General features: G+C 34.3%; 1 long non-coding RNA gene across 1 annotated transcript; it reads left to right on the plus strand.

Moving 5' to 3' along the window:
- The first annotated feature begins 2179 nt into the window (after positions 1-2179).
- On the plus strand, positions 2180-5310 carry LOC148783122 (uncharacterized). The gene is made up of 2 exons (XR_016049297.1): positions 2180-2941; positions 4758-5310. It is a non-coding gene; the product is annotated as an uncharacterized LOC148783122 (long non-coding RNA).
- The last annotated feature ends 12080 nt before the right edge of the window (positions 5311-17390 follow it).

Here is a 17390-nt window from a genome sequence, read left to right on the forward strand (position 1 = left end):
ACATAATTTAAAGCTTGAAAAGTAGTGAAGATTGAGTAGATCTATGAACACTTGAAAATCATGAAAATTACCGGTTCGAAAATACATTACATGATGCACTGTTTCTAAGGTTTGAAATCTTGTTTTTCTCATATCCATACATCTTGAGGTTGAAATGATATTTGAAAATTTTTGGCTTTGAAATAACTCCTTTTAATGAATTTTTGAGGTGTACCCTAAATTGATTGTTTCCTCAACCTTATATAAACCACACCCTTTTATTTTTAGTCTCTCTCAAGTTCCGGATATGTTTTCATTTTGCATCTCTCTCCATTCTCAAGAAACTAAAATTTCTAAAATGTGGGTTCCTCCCATTCGTAGTAAATCACACACATATTTATGGCATGACGTGATTGATCACTCACTCCATTACAAACTTATCCCACTTCAATTCATTAATGAGAAAAGGATGAATGAGTTACGCTTGAATTAGTTTAAACGAGCTCCACATTCAACGATTAAATGAGCGTGGCAAGTCTTAATAGGGGTTATTGTTAATGAGATGGTGATTATTGAGGGTCTCGAAGAGAGATTGGGTTGAACGGGGGGAGTCAGAGAGTTCGATGTCTGAGAAACTGCTTTGATTGGCTTAGTTTGGGGTCCTTGATTAGCTGGTGGTGTAGGGTCTATCAAGGCTGGCGGTTGCCTTGGGTTTGTTAATCTACTATGGTCATTCATGCAAGTAAAAACTTGTATTTTATTATGGGTGCGGTTTTTATAGAGCCTAGGCTTTAAACAAATAAATTAGAGCCTACTTTCAAATAGTACCAAGAAATGTGGTTTAAATATTGAAAATCTTTATGATAGCCTTAAAATATTTTTTTATATTTATTTATAAAGTTTAAAGCTTAAAAAACAGTGAAGATCGACAGATCTATGAAAACTTGAAAATCTTGAAAATTCACGGTCCAAAAATTCCTTACAAAATACACTATTTCCAAAACGTGAAATCCATTTTTTTCTCATGTCCATGCTTCTTGATGTCGAGATGATCAATTTGAAGATATTTGAGCATCAAAACAACTTTTTCTAGTGAAATTTTTGAGGTAGGCTCAAATTTGATTGTTTAGAGCCTCAGCTGTATATAAACTTTTCTCGTTTTTTATTTCTAACTCTATTTTACTATAATAATCATGGAGTGTGGCTCTTTTATATAAGGACACGGTTTCTATGACTCCATGTAGAAATGACTCATCTCTTAATCATCTATTTTTGGGATGTATATTTGGACTTAATTTTCGAGGACATGCAATCTCTAACATGGAGATAATGCATATGAAAAAATAAATAAATTTCGAAAATTAAAAATAATAATTCTATTAAAAACATTTCGTTCTCTTTCGTATGGAAGGGAAAGAGAACGGGAGAGAGTAGAGACCGATTCACGATGTTAAAATTGCCCTATTCGTCCCGTTTATTTCTAGAAGAACTGATTCATGATGTCAAAATCAACCGATTCGTCCCGTTTGTTTGTAGAAGAGCTTATTCATGATGTCAAAATCGTCCAATTCGTCCAGTTTGTTTCTAGAAGAACCGATTCATGATGTCAAAATCACTCGATTCATCCGGTTTGTTTCTAGACATGGGTGGTTTCCATTTTTAACTAGAATCGATTCATGATGTCAAAATCGCTCGATTCGTCTGGTTTGTTTCTAGACACGGGCGGTTTTCCGTTTTTCACTAGAACGGGGTGACATGCAAATTTCTACAATTTACCTCTTTTCTTAAGAATTTCTTTTGGCTCGGAGGAGGGGGTGGTTGTTGAAATATCCCTACTTGATGTAGTGAGTGCCCTACAATAATAATTTCAAACCCCCAAAATGAAATACCCAAGAATAATAATATATGTGCAATATTTGAGAAAAATATAGAAACAAGATAAACAACTAATATAGGAAATCACCAAACCACAATACAAGCAAAAGTAGAAGACACACTCGAATTTACATAATTCACCAAAAATGTATTACATCCACAGACAAAATGGCAATGACGCATTCACTAAAAAAATTTTACAAGTTTGGGGTTTTATAGAGATTACCTCATACAATAGCGTGGGAAACTTAAATAGAAATTTTCTACCACAATATCACCATCAATCAACTCATCTCTTCATCACCGTCGACCAAGTCTGTCGCCATAAAAAAATGCCGATGGAAAACGGCCTATACAAGCCCACAATGGTGCTAGGGTTTTTTGTAAAAAACCCTACTCTACACCTTTTTCTTTATTCCTCTTCACAAAATACCTCCTTCACTTCAACCCCACTTTCTCTCTCTAAATGGGTTATAAAGCCTCCATATAAGGTACTCTTTCATTTGGACCAAAAATGGCTTTGACATTAAGAGAAATCTTATCAATCATTAAGAGGTGTTTTTTACATCACATTCCCAAATGTGGTGAGAGAGAGATGGAGCACAACTTAAACTTGAGACAAGAAAATATCAAAATCATTTTTTCTATATGTAGATTACAATCGAATTTAAGAAAACAGAATTAATTATTTTAAATAGAGATTGAGTAATAGAAACAATGGACTACCTCAATAGTCTTATGGAATATTTGTTTTAAGGTGGTCTAGCCTAGGAGAATGGGACCACTCTCGGAAAATAAAATTAAAAGGGCATTTTGAGAAAAAGAGATAAATATGAATAGTTAGGGTTTCTCACAAAAAGAGTCTTTAGTCTTTCTTATTTTTGTTGGAAGAGGTGGCCAAAACATTACGGAAAGACGTTGAAGTCTATTGTTTTTCTCTGTCGGTTATCTAATGTACAAAAGAATTACAGAGTTTTTCTTCCAAAAATCTCAACAAGGTCGGGGCTTCCTATATGATCGAACCTTGTGTTCTTCAATGAACGATGGAAAGAAGAAGGCAAGTAAGATGGAAATTGATCCCACAAAGGTAATCTTATTCGTCATCTAATCCTCAAGGTGTAGTAAACTCAAGAAGAATTATTGTAATTATTTTTCTATATAGTGGATTTCATCTATATTGCCCTGTGGTTTTTTCCTTCTGTGAAGTGTTTTGGTATTTAATTTGTTTCTAATTTCCTATGAATTTTCATATTTTTATTTCTTTGAGATTCGATATTTTTTCTTTGATTTACACATAGATGGGAAGGCACAGCTTCTCCACAAGTGGTATTAGAGCACTTGCAATTTAGAAAAAAAAAAAAAAAGGAAGAAAAAATATGTATGTGAATCAAGGAAGCAAACACAAGCAGGATGATTAGCCTGGATAGAAATAATTAGTTGAGGTTGATGAAGTCAAACCAAAAGAGATGATAGATGAGGAGTGAAAGAAGCTAAATCAGAAAGGCGTTGGGTACGATAATAGTGTGTTTCACCATATGTCGATTGAAGCTTCGGTGCATTCCTTATGGAATAACTTGGATATGAAACAAAAGCAGCCAGGAACAAAGCTTTCTTGATTTAAAAGCTATTTAATTTGAAGTTTAAAGAATGTGCATCAATTACTAGCATTTATAGGAAATGCAAAGCATAATCAATCAACTTTATTCCATGAAGATGATATTGGATGACGAGTTATAAGCTTTATTACACCTTAGTTCGTTACCTGATAGTTGGGAGAATTTAGTGGTGTCTCTTAGCAACTCCATACCAGATGGAAAAGTAACAACGAGTCAAGTTGTAAGTAGTTTATAGAATGAGGAAACAAGAAGAAAATCTTTGAATTCTTCTCATTCACAGGCTCTTGTCGCAAAAAATAGAGGGAGAAGTATAAGCAATGAACCTCGCAAACGTGAAATATCAAAAGATAGGTCAAAATCTAGGACGGAAAAAAATATCTCGCATGTACACTTGAAAAAAAATAGAGGTTAAAACTTGATAACAAGTCGACATAGTGTATCTTCTTGGGTTATGTAGATGAAGAATTTGGCTACATGTTATGAGATACAAAAGAAAAGAAGGCGATCAAAAATCAGGATTTAGTATTGTGATGATCAAGCAATGGAAAACTTTGAAGTTGAGAGACCACAAACTTTTGAAGATGACCTTATAGACCCTACTCCAACTCCCAATCTTATTGTATGTGAAGATCAGGGAGATGTACAAGAAGATCATGGAGAAGTGGCAAGTTATAATCCTCCTATACATGGCGATGTTGAGCAGGGGAATCACCGGTAGTAACTTAGTTAAAAAGGTCAACTAGGGTAAGATAACCATAAAGAAATACTCTCCCACTGAGTACGTCATGTTCTCTGATGGATGAAAGCTTAAAAAGTTTCAGGAAGGTAAGGTACATGAACAAATGTACAATGGCATGAAGCTATGCAAAATGAAATCTAAAAGTTTCTAGTCGTAAAAGCCTTTGAACAAAACAAGGGTATTAACTTTGATGAAATATTTTTTACTTATTGTGAAGATGTCATTAATTTGTGTAATTCACGGACTAGCTGCAAGCTTGGACCTAGAGATGGAATAATTAGATGTTAAAACCGCTTTTCTTCGTGGAGTAAATGAAGAGATTTATATGGAACAACCAGAAGGCTTTGAAATGAAAAGTAAACAACACATGGCTTGTAAGTTGAAGAAAAGCTATTATGGATTGAAATAAGACCTAGGAATTGGTACAAAAAGTTTTACTTATTTATAATGAGTCATTAGTATAAGGGGACTGTTGCATATCATTGTGTTTATTTTAAAAAAACTTCTAATAGTGACTTTAGTTTTCTTCTGTTTTATGTTGATGACAGGCTAAGTATGGGCAAGATCTTCATATGCTTGACATATTAAAGAAAGAATTACGCAAGGCCTTTGACATGAGTGATTTGGAGTTAGAGCAGCAGTCTTTGGGAATGAAAAGAAAATGTGACAGGAAAGCAAAGAAGTGCGTTGTCATAAGAAAATATGTTGAATGGGTACTTGAAAAGTTCAATAAGAGGAATACGTAGCCAATTAGCATGTCATTTACATGACACTTTAAGTTGAATGCAAGACAGAGTCCTTCAAAAATAAGGAAGAAGGAAATTGAACAAGTTCCCAGTACTTCAATGGTGGGGAATTAGATGTATGTCATGTTTTGTACAAGTACAAACATTGCACATATAGTGGGTGTGGAGAGTAGATTTCTTGCCAAACCTAACAATGAACACTAGATAGCATGAAAAAGGATTCTCAAATATCTTAAAGGTTCATCCAAATCATGTTTTTGCTTTGGAAGTGAAAAGCTTGTACTTGTTGGATATAAGGATGCAAGCATTGTTGAATACCTCAATACTAGGAAATTCACATCAGATTACTTGCTTACTTTTGTAGTGGAAGCCATGTCATAGCAGTCCAAATTGTAGAGGTGTATTGTTCTTTCCACGACAGAGGTAAAATATATAATGGCTAAAAAAGCTTGCAAAGAAAAGTTGTAAATGAAGGTTCTTAAAACAACTAGGTTTAAAGCAAGACAACTATGTGGTTCATTGTGATAGTTAGAGTGCTATTAATCTAAGCACAAATATCATGCAATAACAAAGTATCTAGTCATCACTAGATACATGATGTCTTGGAGAATTAGTTGATGCGAATAGAGAAAATCCAAACCGATCACAATCAATAGGATATGATAACCAAGGCCTTAACAATGGACAAGTAAAAGCTTTATAGGGACTTGGCAGGCATTGGTGCTACTTCAGCATGGGTACATTGGGCATAAGATGCACTGAGTTGGGGGAGGCCTCCTCATGGTTCTAGAGGGGGAGATTTTTACAAAATTTGTTTTAGGTGGTCTAGCTCCATGAGGTTGAGGACCACTCTTGGAAAAGAAAATTAAATAGGTATATTTGGGAAAGAGAAAAATACAAATAGTATGGGTTTCTTATAAAAAGATTCTAATTTATTTTTTTGTGAGAAGAGTTGAGCCAAAAATTACATAAATAGGTAGTGAAAGAAAGACATAAGTGACTTTTTACCCGGAATACATTTTTTTTTTTTTTTTTTGTACCCCTTTCTTTTGGCAAAAGATCACTTACAAGTAGTCTTTATTATAATAAGATAAATTTCAAAATAAAATCAACATAACAATAAAATCAAGATCTTAACTACTTGATGTCATTGAAACAACTATGAATTATGCTTGAGAATAAGAGATAAGATTGCAAGAAAGAGTGTCGGAGATTACCTCAACTGGGCTTATTACACTCCACACCGAGTCACCACCATCCAATGACGCGAGATCAACGATCTAGCTTCAAGCTCGAATCTGGAAAGCAAATTTCGGTCAAGCCACACCAATGGAATACGGAACCCTTTGATCAAAAACTCAAACTCTAGGTGCATTCTCTTAGCAACTTAGTTTGAGAGAGATGGATTCTCTTTTTGCTAAACCATAAAACCCTTAGTCATAAATCCATATTTGAGATATAGGAGAGAAGAAGTCCATAACCTAAATCCTTAGGTTATTTCACAATGTGGGAGAGAGAGAGATTAAACAAGAAAGAGATAAACTTTTTTAAGAGAGAGAGATAGAAAGATAAGGTGTAGAGATTTGGGGTAGAGACAATCCATTTTTATAGGTTTTGAATAAGATTAGGGTTTCTTAAGGTTTTCTTTGGCTTGCCGCTTCTTGTGAGATTGAACATAGACCGTCGATCAAGGGTGACTTGTGGGATGAGATATCTGAGTCATCCATTCCATAAATGGGTCATCAACATTATGAAAGGTGCATGAACCATTATCTCCCTTTCCTAAACCATTTTCTCATCAATAACAATTAAATAAATTAAATCTAATCAAAATATTATGCATATCATAAAATAGCACAAGTCTACTCAATCTTTCCACAAAATCTTTCAAAGATATATCAAGTCAATATTTAGTCAATATCTTCCAACCATATAACCACATGCCATATCACCAAAAAAATAGGAAAGAGAATAAGGGCGGGGCATACAATCCAAGAGAGGCACTCATGGGCTCTACCTTCTAAAAATATGGTGAGCTCATGTGCACAATAGACCCCCATGAAATTTTATATATTTAAAATTAATAAAAAGATATTAAAATATTATTTGAATATTTAAACAATTGTAAAATTAATATCTTTAATTTTATAAATCCAAAAATTATAAATAAAATATCCAGAGGCTCATAAAAATTTCAATAATAATCTCAAAATAATTTTCATCATAAAAAAAATACAATTAAATTAATTTGATGGGAATATGGTTTAGGAATCAACAATCATGAGGCACTTCATCTTCAACTGTGGACTACAGACCACATTTGCTTTATCAGACTGACCCAGTGTTTTCCATGACCCACAGTACAAGCAGGGGCTCAATAGCGGGTCACCAAAATCCGACCGATGAGCCAAGGGATCGCAATCCCAGTCTGTAGATTTCAGGTCCTCCCCTAGAGACGAGTCAATGTCACCTACACTTGATGCGACCATAGCTCCTATGGTGCATAGGGGATCTCCCGCACATGCATACGCTTCACCCTAAAAGGTGGATTTCTGGCTTTCTCGAACGATCTATCGATATGCCTATCGTGTGATGGTGCTTGGATGAGATTTTGGCCCTTGTCTCTTTAAGCCATCATCATACACAAGGGTCACACAGTCCCTCGGCTCATTCATCTGGGCATATTCTCCGACCTCGTCAAGGGCTAACCCATAAACCCTTATCGGTTTGTTCTTCATGCCCAGGTAACACGGGTTTTTCCAATCGACTGTCTTAAATCTTTAAGCACAAATCGGTATCAACAAATCATCGTTTGCTTAGTATAGTCAATGAGGGACCACACTCCCACTGAGTTCATGTTCCACTATATCATTTCATTTTACAAGCACTTATAAGGCCTTTAAAAGCCACATGAACCCAACATCTCCCATTTGGCCTTTGAAGGCCTTACATTCTCTCTTTCTCACTTTCTTTCATTCCCATCTCTCTCTCCCAATTACAATCTCTCTCAAACATTTTACTTATTCTCTCAATACATTAAGCATGGCTTTCGTCATCAATCCTTTCACAAAAAGATTTAAAAAGGCAACACATTTTTTTCTTTGCTGCTCGGATCTCCTCCCGAAAATGGTCGTAGCTCATCTTTCGCATCACATCGTGAATCATGGACCTGATGTCGCAAAAGACCATCACGTACCCTCATCACATGGGGTCGTATGTTAATGGGCTCAAAAAAGTTCTTCAAATAAGTTGTTCCCTTTTGTAGCCATACAACCAGCACCAAACATTTGGGTTCCATAGGTGAACAACATTATAGTCTGTTGTTCCATTTGGTATGTCAAATACTAGCAGATGCTCCTACTGGAATATTTAGTTTATCTAGATATCGATCTTTCTCGACCTCATCTCATTCTTCCGGTGATAAAAACATGGTTTTATATGCTTGGAGTTCTTATGGAATTGTGGCTCCTTTGACATGTATATCATCAACGTGCTGTCGTAGAAAATTCTTAGTGCCTCACAAGGCGCGAGGTGAAAGTTAAGTCAATTAAGAAATTTCTTAATCTATACGGCCTTCTCGATCACCAAACAGCACACCACGTACTCTGCTTTTATGGTAGAGAATTTCGTCACATCTTGTTTCTTTGATTTCTAAGAATTGCACCCACTCTAAGCAATAACACATATCCAGATGTAGACTTCACATTATCTGGATCTGTGAGATAGCTTACACCTGTATATCTGAATATCCAAGCAGCTAAAAAAATGTGGGACTGTAGTAGCTCCCACTCAATTATTGCACATACAACATATACATTCTCAACATTCTTATACATATATCATGAGGCAGCATATCAAGTCTCATGCAATATGTAATTCAATACCCGTTGGTTTCACAATATGTAAAAACCTTCATGAACCACAAAGGTTCAACCACACTAGACATCTTGGTAGTAGATTCATACAAATCAAGTTATCTAATCAACACAATATGTGTCAGAGAAGCCCAACATGATGGTATTCCTACAACATTCCCTATGGTTCAAAGTCTTAGGTAATCGAGGAATCTAAATAACTAGAAACATGGGCCAAGGCATATAGGTATTTAAAACAAAACAGTGCATGATAGTTTTTCTCCCACTTTTATAAATGCCTTCAAGACACAATGTTTTTCTTTTTAATAAAAAAAATTGATATATATATATATATATATATATATATATATATATATATATATATATATACATTCACAAGCAATAGTTATGTAATAGTATGACAGTTTAAAATAATTTTCATAAAACGTAATGGACCTTGCAAGACTATGTGGTTTTCTCAAAATCATATTCATAGACTTAGGTTTTTCTCAAATCATCCAATTTAATTATAAAATACATGTTTAGCCTTCATAAATCATTTTACCGCATTCATCTTTAATTTCCTACCAGTCAAGTTCATGGCCACAAAAACAAATCATATATACTATCTTATAATTTTATCCAAAATAATGCACGACTAAATATCGTCTACTAAAGCCTTGACAAAAATACTTCATTTTTGGCAATTATGGAGAATTTATCAAGACATCATCATCACATGCAATACATCATATTATAGACATTATTGAGAGGATGGTCACCAAGACCAAGTTCCATCAGAACACTCCCTTTGTGCTTACATATTTGAATGAGCCACACCCATCTCTCGTGTTTCATCCTTAGGGTTCAAAGCCCTTGATCAAATCACATTTTCATGTGTATCACTACCTCAAGTAATCCATACTTAAGCACAAGGAGGCACAAAAACACAAGGTATTCAAAATCGGCACTTTCAAATTTGTTAGCACTTATCTCTTAATGTCCATACACTCTATACATATTCATAAAACAATTAGCCAAAATATAACCAAAGCCCATTAAACAAAGTTATTGAATCTTCTTTCCCTATATGACCCTACCATATTATGTGGGATAGATTTTATACCTCAAAACCATATAGTGTAACATCTGGGCTTTCTTGATTCATCGCTTTTACTTGGAAGTACACGCAACTGATGGAAAATACATTGGTCATTGGTTTCACATGTCACGAAGTGTCCATCTCTTTGGTACTTGGATTCTCTTGTCCTACACCGTAAAGAAAATCTTTTTTTTATCCCATTATTTCAAATATCACAATTTCGATTATCCCACTGATCTTTAACGTTTTTATGCTTCCACCAAGTCTCTCTATATATCCCTTCATTTTGAAGAAACCAATATACTTTTATAGGTATTGTGTTTCTTCTTCTTTTTGCTAATTTCAGATCGAATATTCTTCACATAAAGTGTCTTATCATGTCAACTCTGTATTACATCTTTCTGAAGTTGTACTATAATAAATCATGCTGATGGCACACTATAAAACCTTTTAAAATGAATCTTAAAGGTCTCCATAATTGATAATTAAAGGATGTGCCTTAACATGGCACATCTTTTAATTTACTGCAGCATAGAACAAGAGCATCCCATGATAAAAATATGACATTTGTCAACTCATAAAAAGTTTATCTCCGAATCCTTTTAAGTATTGAAATAGACTAAAAAATATAAAATAATACTCAAAAGAAAATCATAAAATCATAGTTTGAATCCCAAATAGTATTTTTCTTCAGAGAAATAAATAAGTGACATTCACGTCACAAAATAAATTATACTGCAGAATTCCAAGATGAACACCATCTAGTAAAATTGTCTTTTCTCTCTACCATCATGGAGTTTCCCTTTCAAACTAATTTTGTTTGAAATTAGACACATAATGATAGCACATATATTTCCACAAGCCTCATGTGACTTTGTTAAGTAGGCTTGATAAATATAGTTATTCATGTCTCAATGAATAACATACCAAATTGTAAAAAATTCAGGATGACCTCTCTTCAATCCAAAAGTTTTATTCCTCTCTTCCTGTAGATATTTCTCTTTCAAATAAATTTTATTTCAAATTAGACTCAGAGTGGAAGTTTAAAAATTTAGTATGGACTATAAAACATTCTGTTAAGTATAGAAATAAAATCATGACTTCCAAGTCAAGGAAATAGTTTTCATTGCAGAAAAGAACACTTGCGCACCCTTTAATAAATTGATCATGTCTTTCAAACCACAAGGAATTTCTTGATGAAACATTTTTTTCTTAAAAGTAGACTCAATTTTGTGAATTAAATCAAAATTTCATCAAGAAATAAAATTATATGATTGGTAGAAAAAATCACGGAACGCAATGGACAGTTCTTAGATTTTGCAGGGTCAGAACTGACACCTTTCATTGATGATTCCATAATTCTCAATTCCCTTAGGTTCTCTCACTAAAATTTTTCAGACAGATCCTATTCTTAAAGACACAAAATATCACTAAAGTATGTAACAGAAAAATCCCGCATTATTTCTTCATATCACTACTCCAAAATAGCCTAGAATACTCATTATACAGAGTGCCTTTTTCGGTCTTGGAATATTTCAATAATTATTAACTGTGAGTATATTTCTTGACCACAAAGGTCATTAGCTTTCTAATCTCTCATTCACAAGCTTCATCTAAACTCAATAAAGAGAAAAGATAACTAATTGCATCAAGTATCAATAGCTCTGATACCAATGAAATAAAGACCTATGTGATCTTTTACTGAGGAATACATTATTATTATTTTTTCCACCCCTTTCTTTTACTGGGGATTACAGGTGGTCTTTATTATAATAAGATAACTTTCAAAATAAAATCAACATAACAATAAAACTAAGATCTTAACTACTTGATGTCATTGAACAACTATGCATTATGCTTGAGAATAAAATATAAGATTACAAGAAACAAAAGCAAGAGTGCTGAAGATTACCTCAACCAGGCTTATTACACCCCACATCGAGTCACCATCATCCGATGGCGCGGGATTAACGGTTTAGCTTCAATCTCGAACCGGAAAAGCAAATTTCAGCCAAGCCACACCAATAGATCATAAACCCCTTTGACCACAAACTCAAACCCTAGGTAAATTCTCTTAGCAACCGAGTTTGAGAGAGATAGATTCTCTTTTTGCTAAACCCTAAAACCCTTATCCATAAATCCATATTTGAGATATAGAAGAGAAGAACTTCATAACTTAAACTCTTAGGTTCTTTCACAATGTAGGAGAGAGAGATCAAATATGAGAGATAAATTTTCTTAAGAGAGAGATAGAAAAATAAAGTGTAGAGATTTTGAGTAGAGACAATCCATTTTTATAAGGTTTGAATAAGATTAGGGTTTCTTAAGGTTTTCTTTGGCTTGCCTCTTCTTGTGAGATTGAACATAGACCGTCGATCGAGGGTGACTTGTGGGGTGAGAGATATGAGTCATCCATTCCATAGATGGGTCATCAACATTATGGAAGGTGCATGAACCATTATCTCCTTTTCCTAAACCATTTTCTCATCAATAACAATTAAATAAATTAAATCTAATCAAAATATTATGCATATCATAAAATAGCACAAGTATACTCAATCTTTCCACAAAATCTTTCAAAGATATATCGAGTCAATATTTAGTCAATATCTTTTAACTATATGACCACATGCCATATCACCAAAAAAATAGGAAAGAGAATAAGGGCGGGGCATACAATCCAAGAGAGGCACTCATGGGCTCCACCTTCTAAAAATATGGTGGGCTCATGTGCACAATGGACCCCCATGAAATTTTTATATATTTAAAATTAATAAAAAGATATTAGAATATTATTTGAATATTTAAACAATTGTAAAATCAATATATTTAATTTTATAAATCTAAAAATTATAAATAAATTATACAGGGGTTCATAAAAATTCAAATAATAATCTTAAAATAATTTCCATCATAAAACAAACATAATTAATTAATTTGATGGGAAAATGATCTATATGGTTTAGGGATCAACAATCATGGGGTACTTCACCTTCAACTGTGGACTACAGACCATACTTGTTTATCAAAACGATCAAGTATTACCCATGACCCACAGTCCAAGTAGGGGCTCATTAGCGGGTTACCAAAGTCCGATCGATGAGCCAAGTGATCGCAATCCCAGTCTGTGGATTTCAGGTCCTCCTCTAGAGACGAGTCAATGTCACCTAGACCTAATGCGACCATAGCCCCTATGGTGCATAGGGGTATCTCTTACATGCATACGCTTCATCCTAAAAGGTAGATTTCTGACTTTTCCGAACGATCTATCGATATGTATGCCGTGTGATGGTACATGGATGCGGTTTTGACCCCTGTCTCTGTAGGCCACCATTACACACAAGGGTCACACAGTCCCTTGGCTCACTCATCTAAGCATGTTCTCTGACCTCATCAAGGGCTAACCCATAAGCTCTCATCGGTTTGTTCTTCATGCCCAGGTAACATGGGTTTTTTCCAACCGACTGGCCTAAATCGTTATGCACAGATCGCTATCAACAAATCATCGTTTGCTTAGTATGGTACACGAAGGACCCTACTCCCACTGAGTTCATGTTTCACTATATCATTTCATTTTACAAGCACTCATGAGCCCTTTAAAGATTACATGAACCCAACAAGTAAATGTCATTTGTTTCTCTCTCTAGGATTTGAGTTTTTCTTCCAAAAATCTCTAAAATCTAAGGCTTCTTATATAATTGAAGTTGGTGCTATCTAATAAAGGTTGAAAAGAAGCAATATTTTTAAAAAAAACGAAGAAGACAATTAATACCACTGAAGTAACCATATGTTTTTCTATTTTTTTTAATCCTAATCCTCAAATTACAAATAATTAAATTAGAAAAAACTATCCGCAAGTATTTTTCTGCATAGTCCCCGTGGTTTTCTCTTTTTTGTAAAGAGTTTTATATGTAAATCATAGTGTTTGGTTTGTTTATAATTTCCCATAAATATACGTTTTTTTATTTGTTAGAGGTTCCATATCTTTTCTCTGATTCGCATACGTACGGAAAGGCACATCTCCCCAACAAATAAAACGAATGGAGTATCTCTATAAAGTTGAAGTGCGTACTTCTATCAAGCTGGAAGTGTATCCAATAGAGATGGAGAAAAGTTTTTATAGAGCCGAGACTCTAAACAATCAAATAAGAGTCTATCTCAAAATTTTTATTAAAAGAGGTTGTTACGATGCCCAAATATCTTCAAATTGATTATCTTGACATCAAGATGCATGGGCATGAGAAAAAAATTGATTTCAAGTAGTGGAAATAGTGTATTTTATAACGTATTTTTTAACCGTTAATTTTCAAGATTTTCAAGGTTTAATATATATGTCAATCTACACTATTTTTTAAACTTTAAACTTTATAAATAAAAATGAAAATATGTTTTAAGGCTATCACCAAGATTTTCAATATTAAAACAAAATTTCTCGACACGTTTTTAAGGTAGGCTCTAATTTGATTGTTTAGAGCCTATGCTCTATACTAACCGCACCTAATAAAGATTGGCATGCAGTCCTTTGAAGTGTATCAATGAAAAAGAACTAGGTGCACCTCTATCCCATTAAGGAGAGAGAACATGACTGGTTCTAACATAGAGGGAAAGATTCTTTTAAATAAAAAAGAAAAATATAGCAAGATAGCATGCCAAAACGGTAAGCAAGAAAAAAAAGTTTGTTTAAGCATTTGGGGTGACATCTCTTGTCAAAATCTTGAGATTTTTTGTATTGAAGCTTTTTTAAATAAAGCACCATGTGCATTCAAAAAAAAAAATTGGGGGGAAATAATCTAGGCCAAAAAAACAAGGTGGGGAAAAGATTGAGGCTGTTCATTTAAGAGGATCAGCGGTCAAATCAATTCAATGGTTCAACCACCGGCTTTTACCGTTCTCAACAAATATTGGTCCCATGCTCATGTTGGATCGGACAGGATCCTTTCACTGGTTCTACCTATTGGGCTGCCCGTCCTAACGATCACGATCAGACTGTCGATCAAATCCAATCTTCATAACTTTGGTTTTTAAACCATAAATCACTTGCCCTTTCAATGTTAAACGCTACACGGTTAACTTAGGTAATCAACTTAGGGTAACTCAACACACCAACAAGCGAGTTCAAGTAACTCGAATGTCTCAGTGGACTCGGCCGGGTCTGAAAACATTGGTTTTTTTTTTTATTTAGTTGTTCGCAAGTATTTTGTTAACCATGTCAACGTGATGCACAAAATGGAATGCAAAGAAAGGGTATGTACTGACCATTAAACTTCCCTAGGCTGCTTGACCACCAGATGGTTGCTAACCCCAAAGTTCTTCGACACTGTAGCAATTATTTGTTTACAACTATGAGTGTTGTAGAGAAAATTGGGAATTGGAGATCCACATTTTTCAAAAATGATAAATGTTCAGAAGCAAATTTTTCAAATAAAAATAAAAATAAGAAATAAAAAATAAATAAATATGAGAGAGGCGGCTGTGTAATAGATAGTGGATTTGGTCATTTTGAAAGGTCAGGTTCAATTTATCTTTTCCCCAAAATTTGATCAAAATAAAATATGGAGAGAGGCACATCTATAAAAATAAGTAAAATAAAAATAAAATATTATCATAATCATCGAGCCTTCTCTCAACTATTTTTGGGGTCAACTCTATCAATCCTGTTAACCCATTCTGTTTTGTCAAGGGTCATAGTCTTAGTAAGACTCTAATTTACCATATATTTTCATATTATTTTTATTCATGTCCTTTTGGGTCTTCTCTTTGTCTTTTTTTAACCTTCCTATTGAACAAATCGTACCTCTTAACCAGTGTTATGTTGGTTTATGTTGTACATAACCAGCCACTTAAGTCTACTTTCCCTCATCTTATCACTTATTAAAGCCGCACTTGGGTTCTATCAACTATATTCATTTTGATTTCTATCACTTCTGGTCTTGACACTCATTCACCTCAACATCCTCATCTCGCTATATTCATCTTATGGATGTATTGTTTATTGACCATCCAACATTATATCACAAAAAGTATGGCTGGTTTTACAGCTGTCCTATAGAACTTCCCCTTCAATTTATTGGTATATAGTGGTCCCTTCCTCAGGTGGCCTAAGTGTGGAAATTGCCTGTTCCGCACAAAGTACAAGTGTTCATTCAATTGGCTGCCCAAAACAAGATTCTTACAATTAACAATGTATACGGAAGATGCGGAATCTGAAGCTCATCTATTTCTTCATTATTCCTTTGTTTCGAGAATATGGTGTTGGTTTTTTTCTCAGTTGGGGGTTCATGTTGCTTTACCACAAGAGGTCCTTGGCATTATTACCCAATTAGCCATTCCTAATTTACCCACAGTTCGTAGAGTCATATGGAAGATTGTGAGATGCCATTTTATGGGAGATTTGGAAAGAGCGTAATAGGACTTTTGAAAAGATTGTGGTACCTTCTGATAGAATCCTTAATGATATTAAACATTCTTTGTGGTGCTGGCTGGCTATTACGATAGAGGGAAGGGGTATTTCGAAAGTTGATGTTTCCATTAATCTTTCCAATCTTTTCAAGATGGGAGTGGTTAGATGTCTCCTGAGATTAGTGTGGGTTGCTCCCATACAATGTAGTTTCAAACTTAATGTTGATGAGAGTTCTTTGGGCAACCTTAGTTTGGTAGGTATTGGAGGTGTTATGAGGGATTGGAATAGGTCAATAGTTTTCTCCTTTGCCGGCCCAATTGGCATAGCGACAACCAATCATGCTGACATCTTAGCTCTCTTAAATGGTCTTCAGAGTTTTATTTATGAGAATTTGGGTATTGCCTGTATCTTGGAGGGAGACTCTTTGAATGTGATTTGATGGTGTCGAAAGGAGCAATGAGTTCTTGAGGAACTCGGGTCAGTGTGGCTCCAAATCTTGGATATGACAGGACCCCTCGCGGTTTCTTTTAACCATGTTTTTAGGGAGGCCCATGAAGTGGCCTATTCGCTAGTAAAGACCGGCATCTCTTTACCTTCTCTTGTTATTTCTAATGATGTAGTTGCTCCTTTGTAACTTTTTTTATCAATAAAGCATTGAACATTTGTCAAAAAAAAAAATTATTGGTATGCAATGATCACATAAAACTTCAAATGCACGTATCCACTTTGCCCATCCAACTCATAATTTACATCTTCCTCAATCAAAAATAAATAAAAAATAAAATTCATATGAAATAAAATGATCAACATGTTTGTCAAAGTTCTTCGGGTATTTCAATCATTTTATTTTTTTAAAAATACTTTTTTGCTTTTATAGGTCCGTGACTTGAGAAGTATAGAGCCTAAAATTTTTGCTCAACCCAACAGGTAGAAAAGTAAAATCAATTTAACACAATCAGACATGCTCTCAATTGTCTATCTTGGTTAAGATCGATAGCATTTTAGGCGAACTTATAGACTTTTGGCCATTTTGAAAATGGTGGCGACTATCTTCATACATTTTATAACTTATTTCCAAA

This window comes from Amborella trichopoda, chromosome 2 (genome assembly GCF_054954075.1).
Source record: "Amborella trichopoda isolate Santa Cruz 75 chromosome 2, AtrichopodaSantaCruz75HAP2 v2.0, whole genome shotgun sequence".
Lineage (NCBI taxonomy): Eukaryota > Viridiplantae > Streptophyta > Magnoliopsida > Amborellales > Amborellaceae > Amborella > Amborella trichopoda.